The sequence below is a fragment of the Notamacropus eugenii genome, chromosome X (assembly GCF_028372415.1).
Source record: "Notamacropus eugenii isolate mMacEug1 chromosome X, mMacEug1.pri_v2, whole genome shotgun sequence".
Taxonomy (NCBI): Eukaryota; Metazoa; Chordata; class Mammalia; order Diprotodontia; family Macropodidae; genus Notamacropus; species Notamacropus eugenii.
This window is the reverse complement of record NC_092879.1, coordinates 71733579-71746825: the sequence shown is the minus strand read 5'-3', so window position 1 is coordinate 71746825 and position 13247 is coordinate 71733579. Positions and strand designations below refer to the sequence as shown.

Here is a 13247-nt window from a genome sequence, read left to right as displayed (position 1 = left end):
TACACTAAGAGTCAACCTAAGTGGCCTGCTTTCTAGTCCCCTAAGTGGGTATTCTATTTCCTGCTTGTGTTCCTGGAATGCCCTCCTGCCACGTTCCATGACAACTCATGTGCCACCTTCTATGGCAAGTCTTCTGTGATCCACTCTTCCCTTCTCAAATGCTCATGTATATACTTACCTGTGGACACCTTATATCCTCCAATATATAACAACAGAAACTCGTTGAGGATGGGGCCATTTTTAATTTTGCTGTTTGAATTAGGGGTAGGGAATTAGGGCCTACTGGCGCTTGAGTGGAATGCAGCCATTGGAAAGCAGGAAAGGGTTGTCTAAGGTTGTACCCTAGTCTAAGTGAGGTAAAGAGGGTCTGTCTTCCTCACTATAACAGAGAGATATGGGATCAGCCACACACACATTCATATTCATTCATTCATTCTCTCTCTCTCTCTCCCTCTCTCCCTCCCTGTCCGTCCCTCCCTCCCTCCCTCCCTCTCTTTCTCTCTTGCTTTGAACATAATACCATTTATATGAACTTGGGCAAACCACCTCTCTAGATTTTGGTTTACTCATCTGTAAAAAGAGGGAATGGGAATAGATTGCCTCCAACGTACATTCCAGCTCTAAATCTATGATCCTATGATTCTATCTGTGTGACTTTGGCCAAGTACTTTCCAGTACTCTGGGCCTCAGTTTCTCCATCTGTATATTGAGGAGTCCTAACTAGATGTTCCCTTGTGTTTTTTTCAGTGGTAAAATCCTATATCACTGATAGACTGGTAAAGAGGATAAAATGAGGTACCTGCCCACTGTTGTTTTGGGGTCAGTTCTATCCCCCCATATCTTCCCTGCTCCCTTTCTCTTCTGCCTCTCCTTCATCTCTGTGTGACTTGGCTCCCTGGTGGGGGTTCAGTCTGGCTTGCCTACAATTACAATTACATTGATTAGTTTAAAAAGTTGTTATGTATTTCACATGTGTCCTGCTTAGAATATTGGATTGAAATGTAATTGCAGTCGATTGGGCTAATTAATTTATTTTGTTTTATGTACTTGGAGTTAGGGCCTCGAGCTCATTATGCAGATACACGCCACAGACTAGGCATATGGGCCTTTGCTTTGGGAGCCAAGGTAGGGGGTGTGCAGGATGTCGGCAGGCAGCCGGCCTACAGTCTCACTGAGGGACTTTGCCTTTGTGGGAGGAGTGGGTTGCTGGGTCTCTCAAGCTATGCCTTCTTTACTTCTGCACACATTAGTGGCTCTGAGTGAAGCGTTTACCAGATGAGAACCCACTCTTAATGGGGTGTTTAGAAAACATCCCCAGCCTCTGAGGACTAGCCCCCTAAGACATACACATTATTGGCTAATTAAGCAGGGGGTAGAATGTGTGCCTGGGTGACTTGATTACGGTACAGCTGATTATCGGATGGTAATAATTGTCTCATAAAATGGAATCTTGGTGAGTGAGGAGTGGTACATTGGTGCCACAGGTGGTAGTGGTGGGACTAGGCTCCTCAGGAGAACAAAGGATGTCTCTTGGGTCTACTCTTGTCAATGCTGTTATTGGAAAGATCATTAGGAATTCTAACTTCTGTTCTACTACTGCTGAGCTATGTGGCTTTGGGCAAGGCGTGCCATCTTTCTGGGCCTCCGAGTCTACATCTAAAATGGAGAAACTGAAGTGACTGAAAATCTCTAAAAGCCCCTACTAGCTTATTATGTGACTGCATTTCAGTGCAACAAGAAGCCAATGTATTTACTCTTGTGGATCCATTTCTGCAGTCGATGTAAGCTCCTTGAAGGCAGACAGTGGTTGTTTTGGTCTTTGTTTTGTTTGCCCCAATTACCTCTCCACAATCTGGGCTTAATGAAGGTTTTGTTTTGTTTTTGTTTTTTGGTGGGGTGGAGATGGCAGAGAAGCCAGTACCATGGACAGCAACTCACTCAAAGTCTCTCCATATTCTTTAGAATCAATCCTGCTCCAAGTTAAATAACATCCACAACGTGAGGTGAGGTGCAGTGGATCTTCCTCAGAAAAACATGGGGTCAGCCCTACACACACACACACACACACACACACACACACACACACACACACACACACACACACACATACACACACATACACATACACACACACACACATGCACACACCTTGCAGTAGTGTTATAATGACTAGAAACAGTTTTTTGGTCATAAAGTCCCTGCTCCCATTCCCAGACAGCCTTCTCTCAGGCTTTTTTTATCTCCATTCAACAAAATCCTTGGGCCTGGAAGCAAGTGGTCAGAAGCTGAGAAGAGAACTGAACAGAATTAGGCTTTGGTCTCAGACCCCCAGTTAGTTCCAGGTTTAGACCCTATGGGAAAAAGGCAGCCCTGTTGTGGCACCTGGTTTCTCCAGAAAAGACTCCTGTGGAAGCCCTGTTTAGTTTCTGTGGCTAGCAAGATAGCTCAAGCCAAAGTTATAGAGCAAAGGGAGGCTACAGGGGGGCTTCTGAGCCCCAAGCCAGTGGCTCCAGAGATCTAGGGGGCTCACTTAACTTGAACTCTGCTTGTGCAGCACTAGTTTTGTCTAGAAATCAGATTCCTCCCTCTGGACCCCAAAGTTTGGTGTGGCCAGTTCAAAGCTCTTTAGCCAACAGTTTTGAGTTGGGGGCTGAGACCATTGCTGCTCCTGACCAGCTGCCTCTCAGACTCCAACCAAGCCCCAGAAGCCTTTCAATGGCCAGCTGCCCTCCCTGGTCTGCCTTCACTAGGCCAAAGGAGAGGGAACCAGTCCACCCCAGAGTCCCATGGGGTTTTTAATGGGTATTTCTTGCATCTCACTGCAGCCTTCCCTAACTTCAGAATAAATGGATCGCTGCACCTGTCCACTAAATGCTATGGAGTTTGGGCAAAACAACAGTAAATGAGCTTTTGGGGGAGAAGAGTCTAAAAAGGGGAGGAAGGTCTCGCTTCTTGTCACATTGGGTCAGCAGGTGATTCTGGAGCCCCCAAAGGAGAAGATTACAGGCTCAGATGGTGAAAGTTTCTCCTTACATTCTCTTTGAGGCAAATTTTAAGTGTGGCATAGGTTTCAATCTCAAGGTAACATATGGCAAATCAATTCCCTACTTCATCAACTCTGTTACAGTCAAATTGCCAAACTGGAATGACTGGATTCTAGATGCTGGATGTTATGCCTGCAGTAGTGGAAAGGGCTGGTCTTTTCAGGCCAAGGTGAGAGGGCTTTCTTATAGCTGCAGTGTGGACATTTTGGAGTTCAACAGACCAAACTGGGAATTTATAGTAAATAGAAATACTCTTTCAAGCCTTAGCTCCAAGCTGTGTTTGTTTATTCCAAAGTGAATCAGAGATGTAGAAACAGCTTGGTGGCTCTTCAGTGGAAATGGGGATATTGAAAAGGAGAAAGGGGTTGTTTAAGGTTGTACCCTAGCCCAAGTGAGGTACAGTGGGTCTCCCTCACTATAAAAGAGAAATATGGGATCAGTCATATACAGACACACGCATACACACACAGGCATATAGACAGACACACACACACACCCTGCAGCAGTGTTATAATGGAAATAGAAACAAACTTTGTGGCAGAATCTTTCTTTCTTTTCCCAGAAAGCCTTCTCTCCTCTTGCCTTTCCTTCCTCCTATTGATGCAGAATTTCCTAGAGGGTGGTACAATGAAATGAATGCTGTATCTGGAATCTGAGGATGTGAGTTCGAATCTTGACTCTACTGTTTACTCTGATTATGTGACCAGACAAATCGTTAAACCTCTTTGGACCTCAGCATGCTTATCTATAAAATGAGGGCACTGGACTCTATTTCCAAGGTCCCTTGTGCAGATCTGAATCTTTGGTCCTATGGAACATAAATTTAGACAGAGCTGAAAGAGATTTGAGGCCATCACATCTAATACCTTCATTATATAGCTGTTGACTGTTCAGAGAGGACTTAGGACTTGCCTAAGGCCACATTGTCAGAAGTGACTGAGCCAAGATTTACCCCCAGATCTCCTGACTCTAAGTCCTCTCTTTCCACTGTAGCACAATGGGAAAGATAGGAATTTGGGGTGGGGGTGGGTTTCCTTCCACGAGCAATCATAAAAACCTCTGATCTACACCCCCAGTTTCCACCAGATGGTGGAGTCTCTGCCAGCAGGGGCTCACTCCTGTGGCAAAGCCCCCAGCCCCTACCATGTCATCCCATGTTATGTGACTTCTCAGTGCATGTTTATTTATGGTGACTGTCAAAACAAAACAAAATGTTTCCTTTCACAGATTGGTTTGGGAAAACTGACTTTTAGCCTAGAAAGATGAGAAAAAGGCTTTGTTTCTTAATCAAATGAAGCCTTTTCCATTTCCAATTTGTCCTTCTCTGTTACTTTCCCATGGCCCATGGTGTTTAGCTATATGCCATCCTCCCTTAAGCACCACAAAAGGAACTTGCTTGCTCTTCAAAATGCCTACTCTGGGTAGCTATTATTGTCTGTTGTGGTTTAACCTCTTTTAACGAAGCAAGAGATCAAGCAATAGCTATCTGGGGACCCTTAACTGCCACAGGAAGCTTTGGGATCTTAATCAGGGAAGACATGTATCCTTAGATTTTAGCCATTAAAAAAGAAAGTCTTGCCAGAATGCATTAGTCTTTTTTCTCTTTCTTCTTCTTTTTTTTTGCTGCTAGAATGGGAAGCTTCTAAGTGAAGCTTTTTGTGATTGCAAAATGGGTAGAAACTTCACAGTTCGTTCCTCTGGGGTCTTGTTTCCAATCTCTAGCTTGGGAATCTGACCTCTGCCCAGGGCTAGCTCCAAGCAGAACTATGAGGTCATCAAGTTTGATGTTCAATCTTGCTGGCCCCTCCCAACTACTTTCCTTCCACCCCTATAGAGGCATCAGAGGATTTAAAGATCATGTCATTAAATGATGGGGTTGGAGTGCTAATGTCCTTGTAACAGATGAGGAAACTGAGACCTACAGAAGTCAAGTGACTTATCAATGGTCACACAGGTAGTAAGGCAAATGTTTTCTCTTCTGTTCCCCATTCTTTTAGAAGCTCCTTGTCTTCCTCTCTCCTGCTAAGGGAGAAATTAATTTGACTTGAAAGTGAGAATACTTGATAATGGCTTCAAATGTCACTTATAATGGTAATTTTCCATTTTGATAGGGATCTCCTATGCCTTCCCTTAAAGGAGTCTTCAGAACTGAGGCTGGGGGTACAGGCAGAGCTGTTTGGGAGGAGGATACCAGGAGTGTAAGCATAGGAGCACAACCAGGGATTGAGTTCTCTAGGAACAGTCATGTGAGGCCAGAAACTTAAGCTGTTACTAGACAGATGAGCTTCTGAGTTAAAGGACTTGTAGGACTATGTACTGTTAAGATGAAAGGTGTCAAGTCAAGCAGAGATAGGATAGGAAATGGGAGAAAGACCAAGTGGTCACGTGATTAGTATCTGGAAGGTACAAGACAGGAGACATCAAGGCCCAGTCATAAGGATGCTGGGGTCCAGGTCACGATGCTGAGCCAGTAGCAGAACTGAATTGCAAGGTATAAACCAGGAGCAGGAAGGGAAGGGTACTGGAAACCATGCCAAGTGATGAGCAAGAATTGGAGATATTAGCCTATAGAAGAGAAGACATGATAACTGTCTTCAAGTGCTCAAAGGGCTTCTTTACGAACGGGATAGGAATTACAACTTGCCTCAAATAGAGCAAGTAGTGGTACAGACAGGGTGAGGAGAAGCAGAGAAGTGCCTTTAGACCTTTCTAACCATCACAGCTGCCCCAGAGAGCCTCCTTGGGAGGTCGCAGGTCCTTCAAGCAGAGGTGAGATGACTTTTCGTTAGATATCTTTTAAATAGAATTTCTGTTTGGGTACTAGTTGTACTGTAGGTCAGTGTGGTTTGGGTGCTTTGGATTCAGGCCCTTTCATGCCAGTCACATAAGCAGCAGCTTACTTGGCCTAGCATAAGGTCAATCTTGCATGCACAGAATCTTGTCTTTTCTGCTAGAGAAGTAGGTGTTGTTAAGTTGTTTCAGTTGACTCCTAATTTTTGTTGTCTCCTTGTTTTTCAGTCCTGTCTAACTCTTTTGGCAAAGCTCCTGAAGTGGCTTGCCATTTTCTTGTCTAGCTCATTTTACAGATGAGGAAACTGAGGCAAATGGGGTGAAGTGACTTGCCCAGGGTTACATAGCTAGGAAGTGCCAGAGTTGAATTCAGGAAAATGAGTCTTCTTGGCTCCAGGCCTGGTACTCTATCCACTGCGCCATCTACCTTTGTGGGAGAAGTAGACAGACCTCATCGTGCTGCACTCTCCCATAGGAACAGACAGACCAAAGAACATGTCAACTTGATTTTTTTTCTTATCTGAGAATGGAAACAGTACACTGTGGAGTTCTTGCTGACCGTGGACAGTAAATAGCTCTCATCCTTTCCAAGGGATTCACAGATGGCAAATGCAGGTTGGTTCTTAAAGTGCTGTTGCAGCTTCTTAGCCCTCCCTCTTTGAATCTACTCTGTGGAAAAAAGCACCCACATAGCAGGGCAAGACTTCCAAAGATCATACATTTTATTTTTTAATGCAATTTCATTTTAAGTTCCGAATTATCTCCCTCCTTCTCCACCCATTGAGAAGGCAAGAGGAACAAAATCCAATATAAATACGCAGAAGCATGTAGAAGAAATTCCCACAGAATCAGACATTTAAGAACTACCTCTCATTTGGCAGATGAGGAAACTGAGGTTCAAAGAGGCCAAGTGACTTGAACCAAACCCCCATAGATAATTAGTTATAGAGTTGGGATTTGAATTAAGGCTCTCAGCCCTCTGAAGCCAAGGCTCTTACTGCTTTGTAGCTATAATGTTTATAGGAGCATGAGTAGATAATACTATGGTGCACTGAAAAAAATAAAAGATTCAAAAGTTGAAAGATCTGAAAGATCTGGCTCCAATACTTACTATCTGTGTGAGCCTGAGGAGGCCACTTCACAGCTTTGGGCCTCAGTTTCTTCATTGGTCAAAACAGAATAATACTGCATCTGACCCCTTACCTCCTAGGGGTGTGGTGCTAAAAGGGCTTTCTAACATGGAGATATTATCACTCTTCTCTCTGTGTGGCATCTCTTGGCATTGGCAGCTGAGATTCTCGAGGTTTCAGTTTGGGAGGAGTGATAGTTCCACTCCCTAAATAGGATGGAGCCAGTGGAGGAGGTGGGGGGACCCAGGGGCTGAGGGGCCCTGGGGAATGGAAGTTTGATGTGCACACATCTCCTCCTTGCTTGGGAAGGATCTGCTCCAAGCACTTGAGATACAAAGGAAGTGACTGATCCCTGGCCTCCTATAAGGAAAAGCCCTGCTTAGTGGGGGCTGGAAATCTCTGTGCATCAGGCCTCTATATCCCCTTGTCTATCCAGCCTGCTGTCCCTCCCCTTCTCCAGTTCAGGGAAAACAAAGTGCCATCCAGCACTATGAAGGGAGGGAGGGAGGAAGGGAGAAGGATAGAGAGAGCGTGGGTGGGCAGGCAAGCAGGCAGAGCCCAGTTCTGTGAGAAATGAGGAACAGAGGGGCTTCTGCAGAGAGGGCAGAATGCTCACAAATGAGGAACAAATGGAAAAAAAAAAGATGTTTTGGAGGGTAGGACAAATCCTAGCGTAATTTACTGAGCAGATTAGCTTAAATTCAATGTTCCTTTCCTCTAAAACTTCTGCTCCTCTGATCGCCTGATACCTGGCAAACAAGGGGCTCCCCTCTTTCAGGCTGCTGGGAGCCCATTCTCTGTTGTAATTTTAATCAGTCAACAAGCATTTATTAAGTGCCTACTATGTGCCAGGCCCTGGGGATACAGAACTGAGAATTGATCAAATGCAATTTGTGAGAGCTAATCTTCCTAAGGGGAAAACAATAAATACATGTATCAGTACACACAGAATAAATATGAAGATAATAGAAAAATATGGGAAGGATGGCAGATCACAAAGGCTGGTGAAGAAGGGGGTGTTTAATCTGCATACTGAAGGAAGAGAGGGACTCTAAAAGGCATTCTAGGCATAGGAGATGGCTGATGCAAAAGCATGGAGTTGGGAAATGAAGTATCATGTGTGAAAGACAGAAAGAATGCTAGTTTAGCTGCAACATGGTGTGGGAGAGGGAGAGCAGTGTTTCATGGGCTGATGTTGGAGACAGGTTGAGAGGGCCTTTGAGAGGAGTTTATGTTTGATCTGAGGCTATAGGGAGCCACTGGAGTTGAGACAGAGTAAAAGCACAACAGGGTCAGATCTGTATTTCAGAAAAAATCATACTTGCAGTTGTGTGGATGATAAAATGGAATGGTGAGAGCCTTGAGGTTGACAGAGTGATTAGGAGGTTGTGGCAACAATCCAGGCAAGAGGCAATAAGGACCTGGTCTAAAGTGGTAACTGGATGAAGAGAGAGAAGGGGTCAGATGTGGGAGGTGGGGTTGAGGTAGAAATGGACAGATCTGACAATTGATTAGATATGTGGGAGGAGAGTGAAGAGTCCAAGATGACAATGAGATTATAAACCCAGGAAACTCTAAGGATGCTTGTACTTTTGATAGAAAGAGTGAACTTTGGAAGAGAAGAGGGTTTGAAGGGGCAAAGATACTGCATTCATTTCTGGCCATGTGCGGTTTCTCAGCTGTTGAAGTAAGCCACAACTGGGGTTTCATTGTGGATAACCTGAGCCAACAAGTGTCTAGGAAGGGCCTGTTGCCAGGCAGTGGGCGTACAAAGATGAAAAAAATGGCTGTCTCTACCCCCAGGCATCATAGATTTAAAGCTGAAAATGGAAGAAATGATCTAGTCTAACTTCTACATCTTATCTAAAACAGGGCTTCTTAAACTTTCTACTTCAACCCCTTCAATGCCTCTTAAACTAGGGGTCACAGTCTCTAGTTTAAGAAGCACTGAAAAGAAAACAAGGATGAGAGATGAGGGAACTTATCCATCATGCCACATGCCATAAGTAGCCAAGCTGCAAATGAAGTTTAGCTACTCTAGCTTCACGGAAAGAGTTACCTAGAGGCACCAAGGTGATAAATGACTTGCCTAGGGTCATGCAGCCAGACTGAGTGGGACTGGGTGGCCTCCAATGTTGTGATTCTGTAAACTCAGCCATTAGAGTCCTCAGGTCATAGCTCCCTGGGTGAGCTACTGGACTTAGCCAAGGATGTCCTCGTTCCAAGTCTGGCCTCTATTCCACTCTACTGTGGCCATGTAGACAGATGAGTATGATGTCCAGTAGGGAGTAAAGAGGGGAGAGAGCCCAGTGGATTGGGCCAGGATGATGAGGGGAGCTGGAGAACACTTGCAGGGGGAGGTTCCATTGAGGAAGAGGCCCTGAGTGGATCCCAACACGAGCTCTTGGCCACTTCTTCCAAGTATGTGGGGAAGACTGCAGGACCCCAGGACTGCATAGCTAAGGTTTGTGCACCTCCTTCTTTGATGTATCTAGCCCCTAGATGCTCATTCTTTAGCCTGCCTGTGCAATCGTCTTGTAGTCTGAAGAGAAGCATTGGCCATCCACAGTTCAGCCATGTCCAGTTGTTCTAGGTCAATGTCTCAGAACCTTGCCCCTTAGATGTACCCTGCCCTGGTTCTCCACTATCCTCCCGACTCTTGAGAATAAAGTACCCCATTAAAAGTACACTTCAAAAGACAGGGACAGCCGATATGGAGGCCCTGTATCACACCCCTATCCCAACACGAATGAATGAATTAGTACAGCATTTATTGAGTGCGTACCTTGTGCAAAACTCTCTTCTAAGCTCTGGGGATATAAACAGAAAAGCAAGGCTGCCCCTGTTCTCAAGGAACTTATATTCTCGAAAGTGAGACAACACAAATAGAAGTTTTCAGTGGCAAGGCAGATAGAAAAACATCTTGGTCCTTAGAGTGCAGTGGCAAGGCAAATGCTTAATGCCTCTTTTTAAATGTCAGATCAGCTGATAAAATGATATGTTTCTGATCCTTAGCCATTAGAAAGTGCCATGAAGTCGACCACCCATGGTTGAATTTTGTCTGTGCTTTTCAACACCCAGCCTGGTTCCATGGAATGTTTTCTAAGGAGGCAGCCTGTTATACCAAAAATTGTGTTGGACTTGAAAGCAGGAAATGCAGATTCAAATCCTACTTCACAAGTTGAATAACAAAGGGCAAGGTTCCTAACTTCTTTGAGTTCATTTTTTTCCTCTGTAAAATGGAGAGGATCATGATTGCACTGTCTCCCTCCCAAGTTGACTGTGGAAAAGAGTATAATGCAAATATTAATGGGCCAAGAGGAAAGGGAGTAATTCTTATCCCAAACTCTCGTCAGGCAGCTACAAAGCTTTGGGCAGTAAAAGGGCCAACAAAATCCCTGAATGGGGGTCCAGAGACTTAGATCTTCCATTAAACTGCTGGGTGACTTTGGAGCAGTCACTTATCGTCTCTAGCCTTGCTTTTGTCCACCTGTAAAGTGAGAGGGATTGCACTAGGTGACCTCTGAGATCTTTTCCAGCTTTGACATTCCCAGATTCCTATGATGCCAGCACCTGTGAGGATGGTAGAGATGATCAAGGTTCCTAGGTGGAAAACTTTGCTCTCCCTAATGGACCATTCCCTATCCATAGGAGGGATCAGAGATCTTAGCCAGGAGTGTAGATTCCTGTAGAGTGGCAGCTCCTTGAGGTCAGGGACTACTTCTCCAGAACCTAGGACAGTACATGGCACATAGTAGGTACTTACTAATGCTTGTTGAAGGGAATGGAATAGAACTGATAGATAAGCTAAGGGACTGCTCACTGTTTGGTCACCCCCAACATAGCTGGTGAGGAAAGGACTCTTCTCCTGTGAAGAGCTGCATCCACTCCAGGAAGGACTCCTTCCAAAAGAGGCCTAAAGACAGAGAGCGGGCAATCAGCTGGCAGGCCACTCCTAGCACCTTTGGTCCTGGCCTCAACCAACACTGAGGCCCATGTAGGCCATAGGACCCTCTGGGACTGTCTGAGTACAGGAGGAAGTGGTGACTCCAGCAGTTTGCCATAAACAAAACTGCTGGTCAGCACAGCTGGCAGAGAAAGCACTAAATGAATGCTTATTAATATCGTGGGAGATGACATATTTTGCACAGCTATATTGTGTTTGTCCTTTGTTCTCAAAAAGGACCATGGCATCAGGGAATGATGACATGACTTACAGTTGATGGATTTGAGGGAGGGAGGTCTGTGCGAGGTCACCAGCCTCACTTTCTCCTCCTGAGCCATCTGGGTCCAGTGACCTGATATATATCAGGACAACTGGAGATGGTCCAGGATGCAATGGGAGACCCTGGCCCTATTAGGCTTATCAGGTGCTCACTTGAGTGAATAGTCCTCTTTAAGAAATGAGTCAAGGGCTGGACCCTTTAATAAAAATTAATCAAATGGGGAGGGGAAGACCCTCAGGGTTGCTGGCCAAGAAAAACAGTTACTATTTACATTCACTCTGTGCTAGGAGGGCAGGGACCTACTGGTGTCCAATCTATGAGCTTCAGAGTGAATTGAGTTTAAGGCTTGGTCTTTGAGAAGGAAATCTAGCCAGGAAGCCAGAAATGTAGAGAGGAAGAGGAAGATAGGGAGAGGGGGGAGATAGGGGAAGGAGATATGGAGGAGGGGAGATAAGGAAGAGAGGGGGAGGAACATAGGGGAGTTATCATCTAATAGTCCTCTTGGAGAACAAAGGACACTGTCTTACTTTCTCCCCTCTATCTCCATCTCCCCCTGTCTCCTTCCCTCAAAGTGAAAATGTGAAAAGACCTCAGCCTAAAAGGGCCAGTGTCTCCCATTGCATCCTGGGCCATTTCCAGTCATCCTGATGAATATCAGGCCAATGGACCCAGAATGCTCTGGAGGAGAAAGTGAAGCTGGTGACCTTGCACAGCCCTCCCTCTCTCCCTCAAATCAAAATATAGCTGTGCGGAGAGGGAGGAGACTAAGAGGGAGGTCCCTTTGTTCTCTAAGAGATTCAGAGCATCAAGAGAAGGAAGGACAAACATAACCCGTGAGTTGTCTCCTCCCTCTCCACACAGCTGTATATCTGTTAGGGGGAATGCCATGAATAATTGATCTGATGGAATCTCAAGAGATCATCTGGCCTAGACAGATGGTGACCCATTTCATTGTTAAACCTTGCTCAGTCTCCTTTGGTTGGGGTCCAGCATTTCATTATCCTAAGAGTCCAAATGTTCAACTGTATGTCTAGCCATGGTCCTTGAGTGCAACTTACATCATCATAGGATGTCCAAGTTGGAAGGAACCACACAAGCCATGTTCAGTCTATACCTGAGCAAGGTTCCCTTCCATAGCATTCCTGGTCATCCAGTGCTCACCTGCAGTGATGGGGAACTCACTACCAGGCAATGTGATCTATTCCATGCTGAGACAGCCCTATTTGATAGGAATACCATTGTTTGTTAATCCCTCCTATCTATTCATTTTTGTTGTCTTTAGATTTCAAGGGGATTTGGGAGATCTTTTTCAGGATGACAGTATAGACTTCAAGATTATTATTCCTTTCTCTTCTCTCCCAAGCCTTATTTTTGCCAGGCTAAATGCCCTAGCTTCACTAACCTTTCCTGCTTGAAATTATTTATTGTGTTGGTAACTAAGGTGTATTGTACCTCTCTAGGTTCCCCTTTTTCTTAAAAACAAAAGCAATACATATGAATTCTGTCTCCATTACTGATTCCCAGACTCTCCCAACAGGGGATCCCTTTTTCTGCGTGTGTGTGCGCGCGCGCATGTGTGTGTTTCTCCTGTCCTTTAGGCTGCACATATCTTGTCTCAGGTAATGCTAGGAGACTAGATAGGAGATAGCCTTGCTTTTCCATTCCCTGCTGCATGGCCTGAAGTAGCAGGGATGGGATTGGCAAATAGCTTGTGTATCATATTGCCTTTCAAGGAAGAGGTTTTATCTTCTCGCACCTTCCCTCACCCCACTCCAAGATTTCCTCAAACCAACTGGAATCCTGGGTGTTCTTCTGGCATACCTGACCTACTAGGAAACTCCTAAATGACTAGGGAATGTCTGGGCTCAGAGCAGCATCTACTGGGGATGGCTGTGGTAAGGCAAGGCTCTCTCCTTCCCTCCCGTAGCTCTGGGATAAGCCTAGTATCACACTGTGAATGGGATTTGGGAGTTTGAGACCAAAGGGCAAGGTAGGGGACTCCCTTTTCTTTTGCTGCAGATTTTCAAGACTTCCCAAGTTTTCTAGCAAACATGGCC

General features: G+C 45.2%; 1 protein-coding gene across 1 annotated transcript in view; it reads left to right on the top strand.

The window, feature by feature from the left end:
• The window catches only part of GABRA3 (gamma-aminobutyric acid type A receptor subunit alpha3), a 140415-nt gene that overhangs the window by 60631 nt on the left and 66537 nt on the right, over positions 1-13247 (top strand). The gene's annotated exons all lie outside the window — the stretch shown is intronic.